Source organism: Pleurodeles waltl, chromosome 10 (assembly GCF_031143425.1).
Source record: "Pleurodeles waltl isolate 20211129_DDA chromosome 10, aPleWal1.hap1.20221129, whole genome shotgun sequence".
NCBI classification, from domain to species: domain Eukaryota; kingdom Metazoa; phylum Chordata; class Amphibia; order Caudata; family Salamandridae; genus Pleurodeles; species Pleurodeles waltl.
The window spans coordinates 752,567,041-752,579,302 of record NC_090449.1 but is presented as its reverse complement, the minus strand read 5'-3'; positions in this window follow the sequence as shown (position 1 = coordinate 752,579,302).

The following is a 12,262-nucleotide window of genomic DNA, read 5'->3' as shown; positions in this document are numbered from 1 at the left end:
TCTTCAGGGCCACAAAACATGATATATGCAAAAAGACACATGAAACATTTAAAAATAATCTTATATGTGAAGAACGCTGCAGACAGATGATCATCTGTCTAATATATGGTACCTCCATAATCATGCTGTATTTATCTGAAATCCTTTGTTGTATCTCTCTTTTCACAGGCTTTTATATTTCTACAATGCCAAATAACCTTATTTCATAAAATGCTTCTCTAGGATTGGTAACATACATGTTGCACTAAATCACAAATCAATATCAGGCAACCCACACAATGTAATCCCAAAATGTAATTACTATTTACTAACATTTCTTTTTATTAAGAGGATACACATTACTTTTTAAATGTTTTGATGTCCAAATTACACACATAATTATTATCAACCCCCTAATATATTTTCAGGAAAGATTCATGTAAGTGTGCATCCAAAATCACCAATTATTAACTCCCCACCTTTAAGTAACTTTAGAAAATATATAATTTGTTGGGTCGCTCTCATAAAACAGATTTGTAATGTATGTTGCAAAGCAATTTATTCCGTCCCAAAACTACTTTGAAGTCAAGTTTAGAATTGTATCACCCTGTTTTGGATGCAACCATATTATGGCCCTAAAGAAACGAAAGATCACTCCTATGGCATCTTCAATTAGATACCATGTACCACTAACCATTACAAGCACCATCACATTGTTAAAAAACAGAAATACATTTCAAATCAAACACCCTCAAGTATGGTTGTGCTCATGTCCCCACTCACTGGGTACCATAATACTCCCACATTTGAAAACAAAAATCACCCCAGGTGATGGCATTCTAATTCCCACATCTACCATGTTGAGGAAGAGCGCCAAAACATCCACTTTCACTTAACTACTCAAGCAAGAAATATCTGGAACTCAATTTCAAAAAGATACATGCTTCAATAATTCCAAGGCTAAAGATTTGAAATATTGGTAAAACATACATGGCTTCACAGACCACTCACAATGATAATATTTCAGACAAATACTCCAAATGTAATTGAAACACACACATTCATCCCATTGATGATGTTTAACGGGGGCATACATATAGGTCCCATAAGCACAGTTACTCAGTGTATCCTCCAGAACTTAAAAAATATATCCTCCCTCAAGAATGTCATACATATCAACTAGGAACATTTTTCATGTGCAAAATCATTATACCAAACCATAGAAAGCTATTGTGCCAACTGAGAACTATCAAGAAAACTCACATTGGCACCATCCATCGAGAAACGTACATTTTACCCACCTCCAGACTTTATCAAAGTCCCCAATATAAAATACCTAAGCTCCTTCTTTTCTGTGAGTCCATGTCCCTTATTTATATTGTTGCCCTAGGGCGTCACCAAAGTGCAAAATGCCACACTGCGTTCATAAAGGTGTTTATAAATTCCTGGTCATCAGCTAGACAAGTCCCAATTTGCACATGCTCCGCTTATCCTAAGCTGCACAAGTGCCATCTTGTAATGCCTCAATGTGCATCTAAAGCACAATTACATGTCATAGTATATGTGTTGTATGATCCATTTTAGGAACACTTATTATATCCAATAGCTATTTCAATATTCATAAACCTATACCATCACCTCATTATTGAAATCCATGATATATTAGGTATTAGGCCCCTCGCATATCAATACCCTATATCTGCCTCTCCCATCAAAGAAGGGGGCACCATCTTCAATTATGATTATGGAGGTACCTTTCATTAGACGTGTGATCATCTGTCTGCAGTATTCTTTATATATAAGGTTATTTTTAAATGTTTCATATGTATTCACAGCCACCCCCCTGCTGATGGTGGCACAGGGTATGTATTAGTAGCCCTATGATGAAGCATGCCCTTGCTAGTGGATGAGGGCCCTTTCATCTCACATTAAGGGACCCCAGATAGAGTGACTATTTCTAAGCTATTGTTCTTCAATCTCTAGATATGTGATAGTTTTGGGGACAGCCAAGGGTGATCCTAGTTTCCCTGTGGAATAAGGAGATGGTGCCTAATGTCCATATGTCTGCAAATACTTCAAAGTATAGGCAGCGGGTCACCATCAACGGACTATGGGCGGAGCCTCTAGGAGACCCAGGAGCCAGCAGGACTACTGTGCTGTGTAAGCTGGTGTCTGCAGAACAGGTCCTACTGAACATATTCCACCAAGTCATAGTTCTGGACAATTGAGAGAGCCATCTATGAGTAGATCTGGTTTCATTTGAGTAGGGAGAGGGTCTTTGGTTCTCTGAAAGTAGCACTGAGCCCTGCCATGCCTGTAGATTGTTTGCTAGTCAATGACCTGCAGCACACTGTCTGGAGGGAGGTAAACCTGAGGTCCCACTTGCAAATGTTGGGGATTGCCTTAGTAGGTGTGTATAATCACACAGTCCATGGCTGCCCCAGAACGGAGTTAAGGGTGTCTAGCCCCTGAACAGTGGTCCAGACAACGGTCAAGGAGAGGGGCAAGTAGTGTGGGAAACAGCTCTGATGTTCCGAAGGTGAAGGTTGAAAGGGTCTCTGGGGAGGAGGCCCCCAAGCCAACTGGGGAGAACATTGCCGCCCTAGGTGACCTACCTGAGCGTGATGGTTGGCAGGTTGAGGATGGGCCCACCAGGGAGGAATTTTGCAAGGTGCAGAAAGAGTGCCTCACTCTTGAGGGCTTCAGGTGGCAGGCCTCAGCCCAGGCAGCAGGAAAAGCCTCTGGGGTTCACCTAATCTACTAAGAGAATGACCTCCTCTCTAGCGAACCTAAGGCTCCTGGTGCTGGAGCAGCTGTGAGCTGGTGATCCCCCCCCCAGTGTTACAGCGGCCTTACTACTGGGTTTGGCTCACAACATACCCTTAGCAGAACACTTAGGGAAAGATGACATTCTCCGGGCTTGTCTCCCACTTCTGTTGGCCCAGAATGAAGACAGCCTCAGATGCATTATGCTTGTGCTGTCCACCTGCCAGGCCAGTGGGAAATCGGAGAAAAACAAAATGCTCCCCTTATCCCATTACCAGTTGTTGTTACCCCTTTGGATGGGTGGGCATCAGCATCATTGGCCCCTACAAGACAGCCCTAGGCAACAGGTTCATCCTGGTCTTGGTAGATCATGCCACACGCTACCCAGAGGCCATCCCTCCAAGGTCAGTGACTGTATCTGTGGTGGCTGGAGCTCAGATGGTGATCTTTACCCATGTTGGGTTTCCCAAGGAGGTAGTGTCTGACAGAGGCACTAACTTCATGTCTGCATACATGAAGTCAACGTGGTGTAACCTACAAGTTCATCCCCAAGCAAATGGTTTTGTGGAGAAATTCAAAAAGACCTTGAAGAGCATGATCATGGGTCTACCTGAACTATGAGGCATAAGCGGGATGTCTTGCTGTGCCTTCTCTTTACACACAGGGTAGTGCCACAAAAAGGAGTAGATCTCAGCCCTTTTGAACTCCTTTATGACCACCCTGTTAGGAGGCCTCTGAGCCCTGTCAAGGAGGGTGGGAGCAAGTTCCCAGGACCCCTACCCACCAGGGTGTAGTCAGGTACATGCTAGCCATCCACAATCAGATGTACCGCCTGGAAGAAGGCGAAAAGTAACCCTGAGGCCAGCCAAAAGGTAATGAAACTCTGGTATGATCAGAATGCCACTCAGGTATGGGCCATGGAACCAGTAGAGCCCAGAGCTTTCTAGTACCACTGGTCCTGCCCATTTGAATTAAAGGAGCAGAAGGGGAAATCAACCTACTTGGTAGATCTCCAGATAACCAGAAACCTTTTTAAGAGTGATCCATGTTAACAGACTCAAGTTTCATTTTGAGAGGTCCGAGATGACCATGCTTCTTGTGACAGATGAGGGAGTGGAAGAGGAGAGTGAACTTCTCCCTGAACACCTCTCCGCACAGGAACACAATGGGCCAGTGGAAGATGTCAACATCACTTCCTTCCTCACCAGAGCAGCAGAGCGACTATTACCAGTTGCTGGGAGTATTTGCCTCGCTTTTCTCTCTCACCACTGTACTCACATACCTGTGTGTCCATGACACTAACACATGCGACTGTCCCCCTGTAAAGAATAAAATGTATAGGTTGTCACATAAAGTGAGAGCCATTATCAAGGAGGAGTTATGCAAGCTGTGGTTGTTAGGGTGATTGAGCCCTCCAGTAGCGTCAGTTACTGCCCTATGGTGCTGGTACCAAAGGCTGCCCTTCCCAGCTCCAAACCAGAATTCATATTCTGTGTGGACTACCGGAGACTCAATTCCATAACTAAGATGGATGAATACTCCATCCTTTGCGCTTCGGCTGGGCGCTGCCGAATTCCTCAGTCACTTTGATTACATACATCAGAGTACTGGTAGAATGCTCTATTTAAGGGGACTAAAGAGAGGTCAGCATTCTCGACCACAGAGTGCCACTTCCAATTTCAGGTAATGCACTTCGGCATGAAGAATGCCCTTGCCATCTTCAAAAGGTTGGTGAACAGGATCCTGGCTGGAAAGGAGGCCTTTTTTTCTGTCTATCTAGATAGCAACACACTATGCAGTTCCACACTGAGGTGCTTCGGGCCTTGCAACAGGCAGGCCTTTTGCAGGGCCCGAAGCACCTTCAAGGTCAGTAAGTGGCAGATTTGGCAGGATTGTGTGGTGTACCTGAGTCACCTGGTGGGTGGGGGCAAGGTGTTTTACCTCCAGGTGAAGTTCGAGACTATCGTGGCCTGGCAATCCCCTATAACTCAGAGAGAGGTGAGGGTCTTCCTGGGCATCACAGGGTGCTATGGGAGATTTGTTAAGGGATTTGATACCATTGTGGCCCCCTTAATCGCACTGGCTTCAAAGAAGCATCCCAGATTGGTGATCTGGACAGAGGCTTGCCAGAAAGCCTTTGATACCCTCAAGGAGACCATGTGTACAGCACCTGTACTCAAGGCTCCTGACTATTCCAAGGAATTTGTTGTGCAGACAGATTCTTCAAAGCATGCCACAGGGTGGTCTTAACACAATTGAATGAAGAGGTCCTAGGCCAACATAGTCATGGTTAGTAGGAGGTTACTTCCAAGGGAACAGAGGTGGAGTGTGTTTGAGAGAGAAGCTTTTGCTCTGGTCTGGGCACTAAAGAACCTGAGACCATACCTGTTTGGGACTCACTTCTGGGTCAGACACAGCACAGGCCCCTCATATGTCTTGTGCAGATAAGGGGTGATAATCCCAATCTGGTGAGGTGGCCCATCTCCCTACAGGGAATGGACTTTATGGTGTAACACCGCTCCGTTCAGACCACACAATACCGATGAAAACTCTAGGTTCTTCTGTCTTAGTGAAGAGAACCCCTAAAGGGTTGTGTAGCCACTTTCAGCTGGGGTAACATGTTAGCCCTGACAACCTTAGGGTGGTCTTACCCCCCAACATTTTGCCTACTACTTCCATTTTTCTGACCTCATTTTTGATGGCTTCAGGAGTCTGTGCACTGTACCCCTGCTATTCAGTGCGAAAGTGCCTGTGCTCTCTTCCCTAAACAAGTTAACATTGGCTAATCCTCACCAGGCATATTTAATTTACTTATACGTCCCTAGTAAAATTCAGTGCATATGCTCAGGGCCTATACATTAAATGCTACTCGCAGGTCAGCAGCGCTGATTGTGCCACCCACTCAATTAGCCCTTTAACCATGTCTCAGGCCTGCCATTGCAGAGCCTGCATGTGCAATTTCACACTGCCATGTCGACCTGGCAAAATCACCCTTTTGTTAGGCCCAAACCTTCCCTTTTGTACGTGTGACTCACCACTAAGGCAGGTACTGGCAACCCAGATGGCAGGGTACAATCCATTGAAAAGGCAGGACATGTACTTTCAAGATTTACATGTCCTGGTGGTGAAAAAACTCTCAAAGTCATTCTTCACTACAGCAAGGCCTATCTCTCCCATAGGATAACATTGTGATTACTTTATTACATCTTATAAGTATAATTCACAATCTGGAAGAGATAAACCTTATGGGTTTGGTGTCTGGTATCACAATTTAACATCACCGCTCATGGCAAAGTCAGATTTTTAACTGTAATTCTGGAAATGCCACTTTTAGAAAGTTGTCATTTTCTTACTTTAGCCATTTGGTGCCTACTGCCTGTTTCTGATCACTTGTCCGGGGTGGGCTCTGTGTATTCCCTTTAAACAGCCACACACAAAAGGAGCTTAAGTGTGACTTGATGGACCATCCTGGGAGGGTAGAAGGGAGATGCTAGGCACAGACTTAAAACTTAATAGGCAGCGTCCTGTCCCCACACAAAGGGCTGCATCACCCCCTGTAGTGAGTCTGGAGCTAGGGCAAGAAGAGCAGGACCTTTACAGGCATGTCTTTGAAGTCTCCCTAACTTCAAAGGTCAAACTAGGTATTGGACCCCTGACACCACCACCTCAGTACACCTCTGGACCTGTGACTACTCTGCCAGGAACAAGGACTGCTGTGCTGCTAAGGGACTGCCACTCTGCAGAACTGCTGGATTGCTGGACTCCTGCCTTGCTGTACTGTTGCTGTTCCACCGCCTGGGAGAGAAGGACTGGACCTTCATCACTAGAACCTCGGTTGACTTCAAGCGCTGGCTGGCCTCCTGACCTGAACTCTCAGGAACATAGAAGACTTCCAACCACCCTAGTCCTGCACCTAGACTCTTCCATCTGTGAGTCTGCCCTACCAAGTGGTGCCACTCCAGTCCACTCTTGGAAGTGGGCCTAAGATGTTTGCTGCAGCAGGACCAATGCATCCTTTGCTGCAGGAGCAGAATCAACACATCAGCGATATTACATCGAACAGAACTGGTGCATCATCTTTGGAACAACCACTGCGATCTGTTTCCCGGCACAAGGTCCTCACATCCCTGTTGACAGCAGCCTTGACGATGACGCTGAATCTCTGCATCGCAGACTCTACACTTATCGGAAATGAAGCATCACCTTGACTGCACAATGCATCCTCAACACTGGTCTTTGCTTTACAAGCCCCAGAGCTTGGATCATTGATGTCAACACAGCAGGAACTTGCATTCTAACCCTACTGCATCTCAGAACCAACACATCGCCGCTGTTGCATGGAGTAAATCGATGCATGTCCTCTGGTTCGGAACTGACGCAATGCTCTGCAACTAGGATTTACAGTGCTTTGGCTCAGTGGGCCCAACGAGGTCCCTGTAGCTAGCCTTTGCTCCACTTCGCCCTGAACCTTTGACTCTGTCCCGGTCTGGCATAACCAGATATCCCCGGTTGGTGCTTCTTGCTGTTAAGCTCTTATTGTTTAAGAATTAATAACTCAAGTTCAATTTACTGGAGTTTTGTCCTTTTGGTCTTATTTTGTTTATTAAATTAAGATTTAGAATTCTAACCTGGTGTGGAATCTTTTTGAGTGATGTTTTCACTGTTTTACTGTTTGAAGTGTTGCACAAATACTTTAACCAAAACAATTGAGTATCAGCCTGCTAATAGGCCAGGACCTTTACACCTAAATAGTTTGGTGTCTAGGATTTTTAACTGGTTTTGTGCCGGGGACGTAATGGTTACGTCCCACTGCACAGTGCTCCTGTGCCGAGGACGTAACCATTACGTCCTGGCACCGGAGCTCGGAGGAAGCGCTAGCGCTGCCTCCGTGGGCTTTTCTCCATCCCCCCATGGTAGGGCTGGAAGGGGAATCGCTTCCCCTTCCCCACTAGCCCCCCCGCAGTGACGTCTAATGACGCCAGCGCGCGATTGTGCGCTGACTTCATCAGAGGCCTCCTCCCATCGCGCTGGAAGCTGAGCGCCAGGGATCATTTTTTTTCTTTGTTTTTTAGAGGTGGTGAGCGACCCCTTAGGCAAGGGTCGCTCCCCTAGGGGGCAAATTATATTTAGGCAATTTCTGTCCCCCTTGGGGGCAGATCGGCCTATTTTTATTAGGCCAATCTGACCCCAAGGAGGGCAGAAACCACTAGACACCAGGGATTTTTTATTTTTTTACAGATGGGGAGCGACTCCTTAGGCAAGGGTCGCTCCCCTGAGGGCAAATTGTATTTAGGCCATTTCTGTCCCACTTGGGGGCAGATCAGCCTATTTTTATTAGGCCAATCTGTTCCCAAAGGGGGCAGAAACCACTAGACACCAGGGAATTATTATTATATATTTTTTTTTATACTTGCACATAAGGGGAGCGGCCCCTTGGGAAGGGCCGCTCCCCAGGGGGGCAAAATATTTGTATGCCTTTTCTGCCCCCCCGGGGGCAGATCAGCCTATTATAATTAGGCCGATCTGCCCCCAGGGGCAGAAACCCCTAGACACCAGGGATATATTTTTGTTTATGTTTACTTTTGTTTTTTATATATGGGGAGCGACCCCTTAGGCAAGGGTCGCTCCCCTGGGGGGCAAATTGTATTTAGACCATTTCTGCCCCCCTTGGGGGCAGATCGGCCTATTTTTGTTAGGTGAATCTGCCCCAAAGGGGTCAGAAAACACTAGACTCCAGGGGTTTTTATTTTTTTGCGACAATTTCACGCAAGGGGAATGACCCCTTAGGCAAGGGTTGTTCTCCTGCGGGGCAAATTTATGCAAGGAGAAACCGCTAAACTCCAGAGATTTTTATTTTTTTGCGTCAATTTCACGCAAGGAGAGCGATCCCTTAGGCAAAGGTCGCTCCCCTGGGCAGGGAAAATTTATTTTAGGCCATTTCTGCTCCTCTTGAGGGCAGATCGGCCTATTTCTATTTAGCCGATGTGCCCCGGGGGGGGCAGAAAACACTTAGGCACCAGGGATTTGTGTATGTGTGTGTTTTGTTTGGGGGGCAGTCCTTGGCAAGGGTCGCTCCCCATGGGGGCACATTATTGTTGTCCATATCTGCCCCCACCAGAGACCAGGGAAGATTTATTTTTTAAAATAAGAGGGTGGGGGTATGGCCATACCCCCACCCCAAATAAATGGGCCAAAGTTGTTCTGCCCACAAGTAAGCAGATGGGGCAATTACCCCTGAGCCACACCCCGGGGGGCAGAAAGTCTGATAGATGCCAGGGAATTTAAAAAATAGTGGGATTGTGGCTACCCCAACTGAAGGGGGTAACAGTCTTTCAGCTCTCTCCCACACACTAAAACATCTTATCCCACGGCAAGCAAGAGGACATTTGATTATTTTGGGTTTTGGTTTTACATTTGGGCCATGAGAGCTTGGCTAACTCTCAAAATCGTCCCACTTGAAATGGTGAGAGCTGCATTTTATGGACTTTGGGATGCTGCCATGTAGAAAAATCCACAAGACTGAGACACATCTGAAAACTAAACATTTGGGTGATTCCAGGGTGGTGTGCTTCACATGCACCCAACACCATTTTCTTACCCACAATGCCCTGCAAACCTCTAACTTTGCTGGAACTCACATGTTTTCCCCACATTTTTGTGATGGAACCTTCCGGAATCTGCAGGAATCCACAAAATTCCTACCACCCAGCATTGTCTCATCTATACCGATAAAAATGCTGCTGCACTTGTCAGCCTAAAAATGTTTCTTTTCAAACTGCCCTTTTGGATCCGCTTTGGTTCCCCCTCAATTTCGACATGTTTTTGGCTCTTCCCTCTCACAGGCACTTGTCCCACCTACACAAGTGAGGTTTCATTTTTACCGGGAGACTGAGGGGAATGTTCGGTGGTAGGAATTTTGTCCTGGTGCAGTGATCTCACACAGAAATGTGGTAATAATTAGATTTTTTAGCTAAATTTAAGGTTTGCTGAGGATCCTGGGTAAGAAAGCATTGGGGGGATCCACACAAGTCACACCTACCTGGACTCCCTCGGGTGTCTAGTTTTCAGAAATGCTTGGGTTTGGTAGGTTTCCCTAGATGGCTGCTAAGCCCAGGACCAAAAACGCAGGTTCCCCCACAAAAAACGATACTTTTGTATTTGATAATTTTGATGTGTCTAGATAGTGTTTTGGGGCATTTCCTGTTGCGGGCGCTAGGCCTACCTACACAAGTGAGGTACAATTTTTATCAGGAGACTTGGGGGAACGCTGGGTGGAAGGACAACTGTGGCCCCTCGGATTCCAGAACTTTCTGTCACTGAAATGTGATGGAAAAGTGTTTTTTGGGCCACATTTTGAGGTTTGTAAAGGATTCTGGGTAACAGAACCTGGTGAGAGCCCCACAAGTCACCCCATCTTGGATTCCCCTAGGTGTCTAGTTTTAAAAAATGAGCAGGTTTGGTAGGTTTCCCTAGGTTCCGGCTGAGCTAGAGGCCAAAATCTACAGCTAGGCACTTCGCAAAAAACACGTCAGATTTCAATGTAAAAATGTGATGTGTCCATGTTGCGTTTCCTGTTGCGAGCATTAGCCCTACCCTCACATGTGAGGTACCATTTTTATTGGGAGACTTGGGGGAACACAGAATAGCAAAACAGTGTTATTGCCCGTTGTCTTTCTCTACACGTTTTCCTTCCAAATCTAAGTCAGTGTGTAAAAAAGATGTCTATTTGAGAAATGCCCTGTAATTCACATGTTAGTATGGGTACCCCGAAATTCAGAGATAAGCAAATAACCACTGCTTCTCAACACCTTATCTTGTGCCCATTTTGGAAATACAAAGGTTTTCTTGATACCTATTTTTCACTGTTTGTATTTCAGCAAATGAATTGCTGTATACCCTGTACAGAATGTAAACCCATTGCAAGGTGCAGCTCATTTAATGGCTCTGGGTACCTAGGGTTCTTGATTAACCTACAAGCCCTATATATCCCTGCAACTAGAAGAGTCCAGCAGATGTAACAGTATATTGCTTTCAAAAATCCAACATCACCGGAAAAAGTTACAGAGTAAAACATGGAGAAAAATGGCTGTTTTTTTACCTCAATTTCAATATTTTTTTATTTCAGCTGTTATTTTCTGTAGGAAACCCTTATAGGGTCTACACAAATGACACCTTGCTGAATTCAGAACTTTGTCTACTTTTCAGAAATGTTTAGCCTTCTGGGATCCAGCATTAGCTTTACACCCATTTCTGTCATTAACTGGAAGGAGGCTGAAAGCAGAAAAATAGTAAAAATGGGGTATGTCCCAGTAAAATACCGAAATTGTGTTGAAAATGTGGTTTTCTGATTGAAGTCTGCCTGTTCCTGAAATTTGGGAAGATGGTGATTTTAGTGCTGCAAACCCTTTGTTGATGCCATTTTCAGGGGAAAAAACACAAGCCTACTTCTGCAGCCCTTTTTCCCCATTTTGTTTAAAAAAATGAACTTTTTGCTGTATTTTGGCTAATTTCTTGGTCTTCTTCAGGGGAATCCACAAACTCTGGGTACCTCTAGAATCCCTAGAATTTTGGAAAAAAGGACGCACATTTGATGTGGATAGCTTATGTGGACAAAAAAGCAATGAGGGCCTAAGCGCAAACTGACCCAAATAGCCAAAAAAAGGGTAAGCACAGGAGGGGAAAAGGCCTGGCAGCGAAAGGGTTAAGGAAAAAGGAAATGTGCTTTTTACAAATAACCCTCACTCACTCTAATAGGACATGCTTCATTATCGGGTTCATCCTGGCTGCTAAAAGCCAGGATGGTCTCAACCAAATTCCAAGGGGCACTTTGTATATATACACACCCAGGGTTACCGGAGATAAATATTAACAAGCATTTGCAATGCAGTGGGTCTTGCATCTGCTCGAGTTAGAGCTATTAGCGTTGTAAACTCCTTACCCGACTTTTCTTGTCACATAAATTGAAAATTAAAAGTTAAGCAGTTTCACGTAAGGGAGCTGATTCACAGTGCCATGGCCGCCATGTGCATCAGCGTGAAGAAACACTCAAAAAGAAAAAAAGTTTGCTCGCAGTAAAGCTAATTGGCAAAAGTGCAGTTAGCCATGTAACAGGGCCGATGACCAAGGCGGTAACAAAACCTCCCCAAGAAGGGACAAAGGTAAACCATTTACCAATGTCATCTAAGGATTTTTTGAAGGGCAAGCCCACGAACGAGTGGTAGTGATGGATGTGAGGTGGGCGTTGTTAAAAGCCCAGATACATACCAACACGTCGGAAAAGCAGCGCTTGCACGCTGCAATGCTCGACCTAAAAATGACTCATCCACACTAAGGTGTCCCCTTATTAGCAAGGTGGATGGGCATGACTAAAAATATTTTTTTAAGTGATAATTATAAAGGTGGGCTACTGGAGGAATAAGATTGTCCTATGACTCTCAATTTAACATTAAAATGTTTCTGCCCTATTCTTACGGCCAACATTGGTCCTGGGCTATTTCTTTAACTGCTCAGTTCACCT